This window comes from Channa argus, chromosome 20 (assembly GCF_033026475.1).
Source record: "Channa argus isolate prfri chromosome 20, Channa argus male v1.0, whole genome shotgun sequence".
In the NCBI taxonomy this organism is placed as follows: Eukaryota; Metazoa; Chordata; class Actinopteri; order Anabantiformes; family Channidae; genus Channa; species Channa argus.
The window spans coordinates 20,715,245-20,729,374 of record NC_090216.1 but is presented as its reverse complement, the minus strand read 5'-3'; the positions used below and the strand labels follow the sequence as shown (position 1 = coordinate 20,729,374).

The 14,130-nt window shown below is 37.5% G+C and overlaps 1 protein-coding gene across 18 annotated transcripts in view; it reads left to right on the top strand.

Moving 5' to 3' along the window:
* rbfox1 (RNA binding fox-1 homolog 1) overlaps positions 1 to 14,130 on the top strand; it is a 334,608-nt gene that overhangs the window by 94,984 nt on the left and 225,494 nt on the right. For 2 of the 18 annotated variants that reach the window (XM_067488477.1, XM_067488478.1), the window contains exon 3: positions 11,780 to 11,877. The exons of the other annotated variants lie outside the window; for them this stretch is intronic. The gene's annotated coding sequence lies outside the window, so the exon portion shown is untranslated. The remainder of the gene's footprint in view (positions 1 to 11,779; positions 11,878 to 14,130) is intronic. 18 annotated transcript variants of the gene reach the window in all.

Genomic DNA, 14,130 nt, shown 5'->3' with positions numbered 1-14,130 from the left:
CACCTCTTCGGAGAAATTCTAACACTGTAAAAGTAGAACTCATGGCAAAAGCTGCTGTATTGTATTGCATGAGATTGTATAGGTGTTCCTTATTAAGTGGAAGGTGAATGTATATGTATATTTTATAATTTACTTTTTAAACAATATCCCAACTTTTCTTGAAATATCTAAGCTAGATTGGTCACTATATTACTTGAAGGTTTGGCTTTGGTGAGTTCTAAGGAAGAGTGCTCTATATTCCTAAATAAACACTTATAATCCAATGGACATTTGAGTGCAAACCCCAATTTGAAAATAAATAATGCACAGTTAAATTTCTGCTCAAATCTTTTACTGGAGGGTGTTTGAGAAACCATTTGAAAAGTTCATGTTTCCTAATATCAACACATAGGACTGTCCAGTATCTGGCTGACCTAGGCTGTGTCTCACACCATGACTCCACTAATGAGTGTGGAATGAATGGAAGATGTAAACGGATTACAGATATGGTTTCACTAAACTCAACATGGACCAAAACTATCCCCCTTCCCACTAGGAACTAAAGAAAATCCACTGTAGGCCCATTATTGTTCAATCCAGTGTTAATTACACTGTAGTATACATTCCATGGTGAAAGTACGTTTTGCCTTTAGCACATACTGTATGTTATGGATCTTGATTAACGCCAGGCTGAGCTCAGCATTAGATTAAAGTTTCAACTTTTCTTGCTTATGAAACTTGTAGCCGAATGTTAAAGTGCCATTGTAATGGTTGGTGACTGATCCTGGCCGTGGGCTGCCACTGAAAAATGAACATGCAGGGAAGAAACTGATTAGGGTCTCTAGATCAGTTTCTGCAGCAGTCTGTATTTACAAAGTAAGATGACTGTTTGATTGTAAAAGGCCAAGTCAAGACAACTCTACAAACATCAATCTTTAAGAAATTACATCAGCATTTTGGCAGTGTTCCACTCCACAGCACAGCTTGGACTACAGTTTTGAACTTCAGCCAAACAGAGACAGATGGAGAGGATATGGGGAAATACCTCTCCTCTCTTTGACAAGTATATTAACAGCCTCTATAACACTCTTTTCTATGGCTCACTTCACCACTGTAACTTTAGATCCTATAACCAAAAATGGCTCTGAAAGGTCGAGTTAAAATGTTATTGGGACACAGATAAACCCCCTGTGTAAATCCAGTTTCATTAGGTGAGTTCTATTTTCCTCTGGGCACCAAAAGGTTCTGAATAGAATATTGTGACCTTTTACATAAGTTGAACAATCTATCTAATTTTATTCATATATGATGAATACAGTATTTCTTCTGAGTAATCATAACATAGCTTTTATGTGGGGCTATGTGGGGCTACCCTGGTGTGGCACAAGTATCATTCTACGCACTATGCACTGCTGCCTCTATAGCCTTGATTGAGGCTGTTTTAGCCGCAAGCATATGTAAAAGGTCAAATTAACAAGTCAGAAATCTAATGTCTGGCTTCAAAGTTAGGAGGAAGAGGAACAACTCGGAATTCAAGCCAGTGTGTGGGTTCCAAGGAGCAATGTGCTTTTGGTGGCTGACAATTTCAAAATGACTTTCTCTGTTACATCTTTGGACAGCTTTACTTTGAGGTCGTCAGAAGACAGATGCAGAAACATGACCAACATCTGCTGGGAAACAGCTAAGCTGATGGAACAAAGAAGCAGTTGGGAAATTGAGGAAAGTACACATTTAGTAGGTGGAAGAATACTGAAAACATGACACAATAATAACGTACTGTGTGACGGCTGGGGATTGGGGTTTGACCCTGACGGCATCATCACTGTTTATTTATGAGAGTATAGAGAGACCAGCGGTAGACTCAGGCTTCCAGAGGGCCACTAGCAAATGAAAAAATCTAAAAGGGACCTGATACATTCAGTGGTAAGTTTTTGACGTCCTCTCAGTAAGATGTGCACACATCTTGGAGGTAGAAAAAAAGGACAATGAATCATTACAAAGGAAATAAGGGGAAATTGTCAATTTTCCCAAGACGAAAACATACCTCTGCCAGAAATCAGAATACACTGTTAACTCCAATGGTTTTATCAGAATTCTAGACCAAAGACAATTCGACTCGTGACAGGAGGAGCCAGAAATTGAACCAAAAACCCTGGAACTGGTGGACTAGTAATTCCTAGCTTCAACATGTTTGATATGCTACAAATTCAAAAACGAATTTGGTCCTGAGACTACCTTCACCAGTTGGCAACATGATGGTTTAGATTTATTTGAATTGGCTACCTTTTATTGGTCCCCCTTTATCAGAGGGGAGGCTTTACAAGCCATTACAAATCGTACATCTTTGATGGTGACATGGTATGGTTTGATACTGTATACAATCCTGGGAAAGTTAAAAATGAGTAGTGTAGGCTGTCCATCTACACCCATCTCAGCTACTCATATGATGATCCTGAACAGAAGCTGAAAAAGTTCATCTGTCATAATTCAGCACAAAGACCTATCAGGTTCAGTCTTTATTAACAAAATAATATTAAATATTAAAGGCCTTTAAAATTAAATCTTTAATTTCCCACTGTTCTGGATCATTTTTGATGATTTCTTTTGTTTATATGCACTACAGACAAAACATGACTCATAAACAGCTTTATTAAATCTATATGCTGTTCCCCAATAGCCATACAAAAAAGTAATGACACTTTGCTAAATGACCTAGTTTCCTCCATAAATTTGTCATGAAATGGGATCTGATTTCTAAAGCAAAACAAAAACAAATCACAAAGATCTTACATGTCTTTATTATACACACATTAAACATCAAAGTGATGGTAGAGAAATTAATGCAAAAAGTATATTAATACCTGGTTAAACTACCTTTGAAAGCAATAACCTCGGGCAGCCATTTCTTGTAGCTATGGATTTTATCTGCACAAAGTTCAGGAAGAATTCTTGACTATTCCTTCTTTCAGAACCGCTTATGCTCAGCCAGATTCCACATTCCACAGCATCTCTATTAGGTGAGGTCTTGACTCTGACTGGGCCATCACCATAACACTTTACAGTGTGCTAAGTCAAAAGTTGTGTGAGGATGTTCTTCATGGACTATCTGCTACCTGAATGTCCATAAAACTAAAGAAATCATTATGGACTTCAGGAGACACAGGCAAGACCACACCCCCTACCTCTTCAACAGGGAACATGTGGAAACCACCTTTAAATTTTTGAGCACCCACATCTATGCTGACATCTCCTGGCCTTAATCAAGGCCTTAGTGAAGAAGAGTCAGCAGCAGATGAACTTCCTGCGCATCCTCAGGAAGAGTAACTTGAACAGAGAGCTGCTACTGGCCATCTTTCGGACTCTTCTAAAAAAAAAAAATTCCCTATTTTGTTCTACTTTTAAATTTGTAAATTTGCATATTTATTGCATTTTATATTTAATGTTGTGTGCCTTATTGTATTGTATTGAATTTAAATGTCTTATAGTGCACTGTTGTCAGTCAGAGTACCTACAATTTCATTGTACCCCCTATTGTGCAATTCTATTCTGTTCTAATCTACTCTATTCTGTATACTTGAGTGTTTAGGGTCATTGTTCTTCCGTATAACCTTCTGAGCTTCAGTTTATACAGCCACCTTGACATTATCCTGTAGTATACTTTGATAAACTTAAAAATGGTAAGCAGTCCAGGTCCAGATAACAAAGATGCTCCAAATCATTGTTTGTTACGCCCCTGTCTAGGAGGTAGGGGTGCAACATACAAGGATAAATAAGGCTGTTCCCTCCCCGGTCCCCAAACCAAAGTCCAAAATGAAAACGTTTGCAATTAAGTCCTTAATTTATTTTCTACATGTAAGAAAATGTCTTACAAACATGAAGCACTATAACTCAGAATGAACCAAGGCCAAAACAATAAACAAAATAAGCTATTTACCATAGAAAGTGCTAGCTAAGCTCTAGAAAGAAAGAAACAAACAAAAACACAGTCACTAACCCTATCTCCCTAATGTGAAAACAAGAGAAAGCAGTCAAAAGAAAATGGCAGTTCACCCCTAAAGCTGGAATACTATTTACACCTACACTATTTATGTAAAAGGCAGCAATGGTGAGGAGTAACATTATTAACAGAATATACAATAACAAAAACAGCAGCACAAGGCCTAACAATCCAAAAATCCAAATAATGCTCAAAAAGGTTTGGAGGCCAAGGACAGAGAACAGGTGCTATTGCCAGAGAAGCCAGTCTGGTGGGAACCATACTTTTTAAACTCCAGGAAGTGTAGGATGGACCAATCAGCTTACGGCACTGCCTCCAATCCAGCCAATCAGGTAGGGCACCTATAACTCAAATACACAGATCCACACAACAAGAAAAACAGTCACTCTCATTCAAAAACATTCAAACAAAATACAACTCAAAAGGCAAAACAAATACATCACATAGGGCCAGGGCCGTAACATGATGCTCCTGCTACCGTTCTTCATTGTTGGTAAGATTTTTTTTTAAACTTTGGTACACAGTTCTCTGTTTACACCACACACAGTGCTAAATGTTTTTCCTAAACAATTCTATTTTTGTTTTACCTGTCTACAAGACATGTTCATAGTAGTCTTGTGAAGTGTCAAGGTGGTCTTTGGAAAATGTTGTGCATTATCTAATGTTGCTTTTGGAGACCAGTGGGTTCATCGGTTGTCATAGATGCTCTGCCTGCTCAGTGTTTTGAGTATGGTTGACATGAACAGAACAGAACATAACAGCATTGAACAGAGATGTTAACCAGCTCCAATAAATCTTGTGTTGTCTTTAGCTGTTACTCTAGGGTTGTGTTTTTCTCACTGAGCATTCTGCATTGTGATTAGTTGGGCACTCACTTCAATGGAGACTTGCCCCAGGACCTAATAGTCTCCATTCACAGACAACGTAACTAACATTGGACTGATGACCATCTGTGAACATTTTAAGTCATCCAGGTTATATTTATCCTAAAGGTGCTGTTCTGTGGCAATTGAAGTTATGCTTGTAGTTCTTAAAAATATTTTAACGCTCACCAAGAAGGCTTTATCAGTTGTGACCAACTGGCTCAGAGAGGCGGGCATAGATCTGTGGAGTTGTTATGCCATTGACACTTTGATGATCACCTGGAGGTTTTTTTGTCTACCTGTTTTTCATGTGTGTTGTTGAAATCACATGAGTTACAGTGTGAAATGCCACCTCTGAAGTGACAAAGTAAATGCATTGCAAGTATCTGATAAGTGGTGTCATAGGCCACCTGCTCTGTTGAGAGAGGGCTGTTTGAGTCTGTGGACTAATGAATATCTAAAGTCCTTGAGAGTACTCTGTAACTCTTTCCAGCTACTTAATAATCATAATAATAATAATCATCAACTCTTAAACATAGTTCTTCTGAGAGCTCTTTTTTTGTGGGGTATGACTCACATCAGCTGCATGTAAATGAGACACTGAGTGTTGCCACCTAGTGTTGCCATTACTTTGTTTGTTTAAAGGGTGTGTAAAATAAAGATATCAATGATCAGGAGTGTTTTATCAGCTTAGAAATATTGTGTTTGTTGATATTTGCCACATTTGTTGATATTTGCAACGAAGAACAGACCACATTTCCTGACTAATTTAATAGGGGAATTGCAAACAGTGCCAGTTTTGATTTTACTGTGCCATGTTGATAAAAAAAATCATCACTAGAAAGGCTATCCCCCATTATATATCGTAAACACGAAAGAATAACACTTTGAGCAATTGTGCAATAATTACCAAAAAATATGCCCTTTCAAATTGAATTGCATATTGAGCTCTGATTGCTTCAAAAACACAGGTGATCTACACTCTTTACAGTCCCTGAATGGGGCAACTGTGGTAGAGCAGTTGCCCACCAATCCCAGAATTGTTGGTTAAATCCCCGGCCCCTTCTGTCACATGTCAAAATATCCTTGAACAAGAAACTGAACCACAACTTAGTGGCTCCTGGTGAGTGTTGGCCAGCTGCATAGGAGCTCCCCCATTGGCGTGTAAGTGTATTTGTGATTGTGTGTGTGAGTGGGTGAATAAGAAGTAGTGTAAAGAACTTTGAGTGCCAATAGGTAGAAAAGCGCTATATGCAGAGCATTTATCATTTAGAAAATGATCAAAGTTGCAGTTCAATAAATCTGCGGTACTTGTACTGTATAAGTTACTGAATGATGACACACCTGTTAGAACTGTTCCTTATTAGGACTTAATACATAATAGGAAGTAAAGCTGCAAAAATCAATCTGCTGCAGTCATTTTCAGTAACAGTTGTAAATAAACTATAACTGTAATAACAGCCAGCAAGCCACTAGGTTAGCCTGCTGTCCATTATGCTATCTCAGTGACACTTGTCAGTTATATGACCATGCAGGTCATAGTAGTCTGTCCCTACTGAAGGATTTATGTTTACCACTAAAACTCGATTTTATCATAATGTTGTTTTCACAGCAGTCATCTGTTGTCAAAGATGACTCCTGCTCTACAGCTTTTCCTTTTAGCACATTGAAGTGAAAAGCATTCATGATTTTTCTCAGCAAGCAGTTTACCAAGCACCTGTGGAAAGAAATTATACAGATAAATGGAGGATGTTTCATGATGTAAAATCGATCATATTGTATCAAAGCTACAATAAAAATAGACAATGAAAAAGTTAAAATAGACAAAGAATGAAATGTCCGAGTTAAGAAGAAAAGTACAGTTTTCTCATGTCTGTGCATCGTATGCTCACAAATATCTTCAATGGCATTCTTAAATTGAGAGGGCTAAACTTTATATTTCTGTTATCCTTTATTGGTTTTATTTATCACAAAACAAACACAAATTTTAAAAAACTTAATTGTAAGCATTTGTAACGGGCTCATAGGGCTGCTGTTCTGTTTTGGCAGAGTTTTCTAAACTCTTTGGTCCACCTTCTCCCACACCAGCATGATGGGGTCCAGATCTGCTTATTGATCTGGTCAAGCCATCACTGACAGCATGTCAGCGGCCACTTTCTTACACAACAGCTAATCAAACAGCTACTAGTATATAGAACCCACCCTTAATGGTTAACTGAAGGCCAAACAGTCCTAATCATCAAGGACCCCTGAATCGAGCAGTTCCATCCAACTACCTCCCAATAACTTGCCTATTTTGTGGAGAAAAGAAACCCAGAATTAATGAATGAATGTACAATGTACAGTCATTCTGCTGCAACAAAAACTAATGTCAATAATGATTGTATTTAAGCTTTTCATTTGCGGCTCTAGATTGGAACAGCTACTCACCAAATCAGAAGTGTGCTTGTGAATGCAGTGCTTTAATCCTCTCATCTCTAAAGTGTCAGATGTTGAAACCTCTGAATAACAGATAAACCAGCTTGTGGCTGATTCACCAATTAAGTACAAAATTGTGGGAAAAAATAAAAAATTAAACAGCAGATATTATGTTGTGAAAATCAATTATTTTTTGATTGAAGTGTGTTAAAAATGTTACTTTGAATATTAAGCTGCCTAAATCAGAAATCATTTGTATGATATATAAAATTAGCTCAAATCTCAAAAATCTCAAATTGCTCAAATATTAGGGCTTTTTCTGCTGTCTCTCAAACACCAACATCAGCATTTTTTTCGATTAACAACAGTGATGCCAGCTGTTACACTTTCCTTGGAGGTGGCTGTACACATATTGGCTTTGCCATTAAACTATCATGATCATACTTAACTATGATTTACCACTTCAATATGAACTTTGTAAATGAGGAAATTTCAGACTTTGCAGTAGGGACAAACCAGTGGTCAGGTTTGGTGGCAAATTGAGGTTATTCAGATGATAGTAGTTAGTTTCTAATATTTGCCAGTAAAGGCCCCTGAAAGAAATAGATTTACAGGAATATTATTAAAAAAACTATATCATTTGGTATAATGTAATATTTTTTTGTGCTTGCACAAAAACAAAACTGGCATAACTTAAGATTTTTGGGGAACATAACATTTGCATTTTACAAATGTAACCTGTAATAACCTGTGAAACCACTGTTACTTTTTTTTTAAATCCATCTGAGAATTTTTGCTCCGAATTTATCAAATATTCATACCAAAATGCTCAGTATAAAAACAAATAAATATACTGTACTGTAGACCTGTTTATACAAGAAGATAAAATATTGATTGCATAGTATTTGTGTACTGACTGTGGCACAACTTACTTTCCAACTATTACTTGCTCTAAACACTGGAGGTCCTGATTCAAAACTAAACTCTTGATTTGACTTATGAACATTTTAATTCTGGCATTCTAAAACTGATGCAGGATCAGCTGGTTGAACCCATACATTCATTCTGTGCACAAACCCCACTGAGTTCTCTGGGCCTGAGCTCATGTCAGATGGGCTGAAAGATCCTGGCAACATACATGTTTTAGCTTGTTTTCAGAAACCATGGACATCTGGTTCTCCATGCCATAGATGTAAAAGCCCATCCAGACTGTTATAAGTGAAAGGTACTATACATACATTGGTGATGGCATGGCCTCAATGAGCATGGTTTGGATCACCATTATGGCATAGCATAAGTTTGAAGGTGTATATTTTGATTTTAGAGAGACATACTCTCATCAAGGCATCAGCTTTTCCTGAGAAGCCAGCAGTTATTTTAGTATGACTAGGCCTCTTGGTGAATATACTACAACAGTGTGCCTCTAGTCAACTGTTCAAGGCAGATGGCCGCCCACCCTGAGCCTGGTTCTGCTGGAGGTTTCTTCCGTTAAAGGTAGTTTTTCCTCTCCACTGTTGCCTAGGGCTTGCTGAAGGGGGAATTGTTGGGTTTTCTCTATACATCTTTGAAATCTTGACTTATTCTGTAAAGTGCCTTGAGACGACTTTGTTGTGAATTGGCGCTATATGAATAAAGTTGAATTGAATTGAATTGAATAGTTGAATATTCTTGTTTTCAGAAAGAATGAACATATATTCCACTTGCAATACTGCAGTCATTATGTTCCTCCTCACTTTTATGTGTGTTTGTGTTTATCTGAATTAGCTTATACTGTACAAGGTAGAGTACTGTACTGATGATGTTCAGAAATTGTAGCTAAAAGTTACAATTACTACAGAGGGGTTTGAATTTTTTTCTGAACAGGGAACACCTAAAAGACTATGCAGAGACAGAGACATTCTGCATTCAAAAGACTTTCATACACTGTGTCTTTATTTGTGGTGCCTTCCATTTTCTGCACTACTGCTGACAGCAGTCACATTTGGAGGTTGCAGAGTAGTGAGTGCCCTGTAATACTCAGACCAGTCCAGCACAAGCAAATCTGGCCCAATAGAGTTTTATGTGTGAAATAATTTATGAGCTTTTGAGGACAGAAAAGTGACACATCTGAAGTGTACAGGCATGTTCGTTCATGTACAAACCCACTTGGCAATGATAAATATTCTAAGTTTGGGAAAAACCATGCTCTTCTGGAAGCATAAAGTGTGAGCAGAGTGGGCAGGAAAAAGCGTCTGTATTACCACTGCCTGTGTGGAAAACAAGCTGGGTATCTGCTAGGCTGGAATCCATTCGCCTGAGGCTGAGCTGATCTAATTGGCAGCTGTCTGACATATCAGCTGAGCCTGCGCTGCCATTTTGGGTCCTGATCAAAGGTGAATGCTGGCTGTTATAGTGGTTGGAGAGAGGGGAGGGTGTTCCGACCAGCACTGGGATGGAGGTCCAAACTCACTCCGGGTTCATCAGTGTGTGTGTGTGTATGTGTGAGAAACAGCCAGTGCCATTCTGTCATCAGAGCTATGCCAACTGATGGCATGTCACTTTTAGCAGCTTGTTATCACTGAGGTTGTGACATCATTAGAGATGGGGTAAAATGTGCATGCACTTGCACAAAAACATACACACATTTGTGATATTTGTGGTATAATGCAGACAGCCAGGTTCCTCATTCATTCATTTCTAGGACTGAATATAGCTCTAATGCACTGCTGCTCGAACCTGCAGATTTTTGCACTTGTAAACCGTTTTATCAGATTTGAGGCCTGTCTTATGCAAAACCACATTTGAATTCTATGTCTGATTTTACTCATTACAAATTTTTAGAAAGAAGCATATAAAAATACTATAAGCTTCCCATTAGGGTTAGCCTCAAACCAGTTTCGAATAAAATTTCACCTGAGTGGGAGTTTACTCACAATACAGAAAATGTCCCTGTGTTTAGAAATAGCTCTGATCCATTAGGTTCTTAGGGAAAGCCTCTAAATCTCTTGTTAAAAAATAGAGATGTGTTTTATACATTTCACTGTGATGTCACAAGAATAAAATAAGTTTCCCCACCAATAGAAACAGTAATCCTCCAAACGTGATCCTAGCTGCATCACACCATCAATTATGTATCTGTCCCCCCTCCTCTCATTTTTTTTATTATTTGCTTTGTCTCTGGAGTCTGACAGTTCAGGGAGTTTCTTGAGAAACTAGGTTATATGTGAGGGGTGGGTAGGAGGTTTGGGGAGGCTTGCATGGATTTCTTATCTTCTATTCTAACCACAGATAAAATGAAGAGGTGAGAGGCAGCTTTATTCTCACATTCTTCAAGCCCCAAACTCATAAACCCTCCGACTCTAAAAACAATTGCAAAACAATATATTTTTTTCAATCCTTCTCACCCATTCTACCATTTGATCAGTTATCTGTCTTTTATCAGTGAAAACTGTAAAAACTTGATCCAGAGTAAGAATCTCTCTTGCAATCAAATAGTTCTGTTGTCCTGTGGCCTTGTTGTATGGAGATTGAGTGTCTTCCTGGTACACTTGTTACCTCCCACAGTCCAAAGACATGGAGTTAGGTTCATTAGTGACTCTTAATTGCCCATTTATTTGAGTGTGAATGGTTGTCTGTATCTATGTATGGCCCTGAACTGGACTGGCTTTCTGTCCATGGTGCACCCTGTCTCTAGACCAGTGGGACTGGCACCAGCACCCCCACCTCTGTTTGCAACATCTGTTTGGAAAATATTTTGGAGGTCATTACATATTTCAAACAGACAAAATAATAATAATTAAATGTCTGTTCCAAACAGGTTTTGTGCTGTATATCTTCATTTAGAATATATTTTAGATGTGTAATGACCTACAAAAAAGGGTTCCTTGGCTATGACAGTTCAATTCAATTCAATTCTTTCAAAACTTTATTTATATAGTGCCAATTCACAACAAGTAATATCAAGCTACTTTATAGAATAAAGTTAGAATAAAGAATAAAAACCAGATGCCCAAATACACTACCTAATTTGTACATCCACAAAAAAACCTTTATATATAAAACAAATATAAGTCATGTCCAGAGGTCTGTGTATTAAATCTGTATAGTCTGTTTCAAAATCTTAGAAAAGGAGGCAAACGGATATATGGTTTAATGGTAAAATGGACATTGCCTGCATGTCATCATGTTGTCTTTTGAGGGCATCTCCTGAATGTCAAGTGTAAACATCAATTACTCATCCACACAACGGTCCAAATGAAATTTTTTACAACAGCCTTTCAGGATCTGTACCATATTGTAAATGACGTTTTTTGTTGTATCTTTGTTATGACAATTTTGTGAAAATTGAATTTGGACAAATACAATAATAATTTGAATATCCAAACATGTAAATGAGGCTGGATTTCCACAAATGTCCAGTACAGATTCAGCATGTAGACATAAGTTCTTTCTGATGTCTTTGTTGTACGCTATTCCCTAGTTACCTGTCCTCTAGCCAACCTGTCTGATTGCTTTGGATTCTGGTTTGTTTCTTCTTGTGTAGATGTACGTGGCTTTAGTTCAGGAGGTAGAGCAGGTTGTTCACCAATTCCCAAGTGGTTCAACAATCCAATCCCCAGTTCCTCTGTTCTACATGTCAAAGTAAGTTCGGTTAAGTTGCTTCTGGTGTGTGTGCATTCACTTGAAAGTAATAAATGCGTAAAGTCAAAGTTTACAAGACATGCTTGTAGAAAGACGTTGAAGAAACCTAAATTTGGTATCTTGTGTAGAGTTTGACATTCAGACAATGCCATGAAAAGACACTGAACAAACTGTAATTTTGAATCTCATGTAAATGTCTACTAGATGTCTTCAATCATCATTCAAAAGACATCCTGAAAAGACGTAAAATGTTTAATTCTATTTCCTTTTGAACTTCTGCCTTGCTGCATTTGTTTTAGAGTGAAAAGAAGTCCACTCATCTTCAAACACTTTCAGTGTCAACTTTCAGGAATTTTGAACAAGCCTCTTGTGTCTCTCATTCGTTGCCGTACAATTTGTAGTTAAGGTCCTGAGGCATTAGAGTAGAGACTAGTGGAAGAGAAGTCTGTTTTTCTGTAGATATGCATTTGCCCTATTTAATTCAGACCTAACCATTTAACTCTGACTGGTTCTGAGCCTTGGGATGCAGCTTCTACCATACTGTTACTTGTGTATCGGCCTATACTCAAAACACAGCGACAAAAACACCCACACCTCTCTGTTAATAAACTTCATCCACATAAGTCTTAGGCTATTATTTTATGTGAAACACTCTATGGTGTGAATAGAAACCTCTTTGGTAACTCATTTGGTAAGGCAGTTTTCCACGGACCACAGGGTCAGTGGTTCGATAAATTGCTCCGAGTGGGTCAGCCGAGCACCTTGGATGGCAGCCACTGCCACTGGTCTGTGAGTGTGTGTGTGTGAATGGGTGAATGAGAATCAACATTGTGAAGCACCTTACAATGACTTAAAGACTTTTGAACATGTATATACTAGTTACTAGACAATCAGCATTTTCACAGGCCAAAATTTTGTTGCTGCGAAACTACATTTTATATGATTTAAGTTAAATATGACATGTTAAAATTTACTTGAATTACATTTACAAGCCTTTTAAGTGTGACTGACCACTGTCAACACACAAATCAAGACATGCAAAATTAAGACACGAGACGACAGGTCTATATCAAATATTTAGCTCTGATAGGGTTGTGTATAAAGTTCCTTTTATGGAGACATGCACTCTGTTAACACAAAGACATGCAAAGATTAGCCTGTTATTGCAAACAATAGAAGTGGTGCAGGGGCATAAAAGATTAATTGAAAAGAAAACAAAATAGTGTAATACAGTATAAAAAATATCTGAAGAGCAATGTTTTGTTTAATCAGTGTAACTTTATTAAAGAAAAAACATGACTTGAGAAGGGTAGATTATACAGTCATGCAGCTCATGGTGGTACATGAGAATCAGATGCTGGCGATGTAGTCTGATGCAGCAAGATAGCTACTGTATCTCAAATTGCTGAAAAATATAATGTAGGTTCCAATAGAAAGGAACACACAGTGGCATCATTTGTTGAGTATGGGGCTGCGTAGACCGGTCAGGATGCCCCTGCTGACTCAATCCACTAGTCTTTGACTAGACTATTCTTTGTATATACTACTTAAATTTCTATATGTAAAAAATACTTTCTGCTAGTAAAATCTTCTTAATTTAAGCCTTTCCCTAGTTATTTTTTCCCATTTTTTTTTTTTTTTTTTGTGTGTGTGCTCTACATATGTGAAATGTATTTTAATTGAAACCGATTTCTTTAAGTTGACATATTACTTATTTGGAGTGGGACCTAATTTTTTTTCCAAAACATGCTAGTCCCATTTTAAAGTTACATTTAATCAGATGTTCTGATTAGAAAGTGGGGATTGTTCATATATTATAATTAAAATATCAAAAATCTGATGTGAAATCTGTTCATTTTGAAATGCAACTTCACCCAGCACAAGACTTGAAATAAAGGACACTTTTTATTATTTGCATGCACTCCTCAGTAGTTACAGTACCTTCAAATTGCACTTGGTCCTGAATTCACATCACATGAAATAAAGTAAATACCAGCATAAAAAAACAAGTAGCGTGACATGAGATGTAGTTTAAAATAAGACAGAGTTTAGTGTAACTACCTTCATTGCCATCTGTATGGCTTTTATGCTTGCAAATTGACCTTGAGATTATGAACCTTAGAGGATATGTTTGGTTCACATCCTCATCTTGGACAGGGTTTTTAATCTTGGTTGCCAAGGTCCCCTGCCCTATCCACTTCTGATTACCTAGATCAGGTATTTTCAGTGAATCAGAAGCTGGAAGATACCATC